Raw genomic sequence first — 1,559 nt, forward strand, 5'->3', positions numbered from 1 at the left:
ATGCAGACTAGCTCCATCATGATCTCTCCTGTTAACTGTTTCAATCTCAGAGAAGTTAAATTCCATGTCAGTGAAAAAAAGACAATTTTAAAACAAGCCACTTAAATCTGTTCTGTAAGCTTCATCTACTCGGAACTTATAGAAGACCTCAGAAATATGTAAAAATAGAAAGTCTAATGAGTATTTTAAGATTCAACGTCTGTTAACTATGTCTTTCTCTCAAGATGTAAGCTCTTTCACCTTGCTTGGATAGAAGTAAAGTATAAGTAACCATATCTTGGATTTTCCAATGGTTATTCCTTTTCTCAGTTTGGGGATTCATATAATAGAAAACTAAAACTGAAGTAAAAGGAGGAAGAATGTTGACTACCAATATAATTACTGTGATTGTATATTAAAATCTATCCCTGATTTTCCTGCCAAAAAAATACATGAGGTGTATAACAGGATGTGTTATGTAACCCTCATTGTCTGATTGAAGGAATAAAAGGAAGCACACTGATTCGTAAGAAGAAAATATTTTCCTGGTACTAAACTCCAAAAGAAAACTTTTACAGATCCATCTTCAAAGAGATTTTGAACCATATATGGAAAAATATCTTCAACAGTCATTGGATAATTTCTTAGTAAACTTTCATAGGTCTCATTTTTAAAAACAACTTGATGAGAATATATTTTTTCACAACAGTACATTTATACTGGATTCATAAGGAAGGCTTGAACTAAGGCAAAAACAATAAAGAGAAAGGAATGAATAGGAATTAGTAGTGACTATATGGAATTAAGGATTTGAAAAAGGAGACACTGCAGTTACTCTTCCTCTGTTCTGCCCTTCAACACTGACCTTCCTCCAGCCCATACTCTTTCTCAAGGCCAGTGTTATTCAAATTGTGGTCTATGGACCAACCTGTCAGACTGCACACCATCAAAGGTATACAAGGACGTCAGTTCTGAAGCTTAGAGTCAATATTTAAAACTTTTATAGCAATTTGACAGAATTATTTTATGAATGGTGAATCTAATAATTTAAAATTCAAGCTTGGGTACTTCCCTGGTGGTCCAGTGGCTAAGACTCTGCCCTCCCAATGCAGGGGGCCCAGGTTCGAGCCCTGGTCAAGGAACTAGATCCTACAAGCTGCAACTAAGAATTCACATGCAGCAACTAAAGATCCCATGTGCTGAGACTAAGACCCAGAGCAGCGAAATAAGTAAAATTAATTAATTAAAATAAAAAAATAAAAATCAAGCCTATTGTTTTGGTGCTTTTTTTTAACTTTTATTTTTCTAGTAATTAATTGCTCTGTGTTTTATGAAAGTAAGATCTTGCAATGGCTTGAAAATTTAAAAAACACAAAACTCATCCTTTACCACAGATGGAAATATTTCCTCTAGACCTCTGTTCCTCCAACTTCAGTGACCATATACCATTCTCATGAGTCTGCCATATCTGTACATTAACTTTACCATTTATTCAATAACTTTCTTTAAAGAAAATCACATTTTTATCTAAATAAATTTATATTTAACTGATACTATATCAACAACACCAAACGCATTGT

The 1,559-nt window shown here is 33.5% G+C and overlaps 1 non-coding gene across 1 annotated transcript; it reads left to right on the forward strand.

Moving 5' to 3' along the window:
- The first annotated feature begins 1,048 nt into the window (after positions 1-1,048).
- On the forward strand, positions 1,049-1,121 carry TRNAG-CCC (transfer RNA glycine (anticodon CCC)). The gene has a single exon. It is a non-coding gene; the product is annotated as a tRNA-Gly (tRNA).
- The last annotated feature ends 438 nt before the right edge of the window (positions 1,122-1,559 follow it).

Source organism: Dama dama, chromosome 7 (assembly GCF_033118175.1).
Source record: "Dama dama isolate Ldn47 chromosome 7, ASM3311817v1, whole genome shotgun sequence".
In the NCBI taxonomy this organism is placed as follows: Eukaryota; Metazoa; Chordata; class Mammalia; order Artiodactyla; family Cervidae; genus Dama; species Dama dama.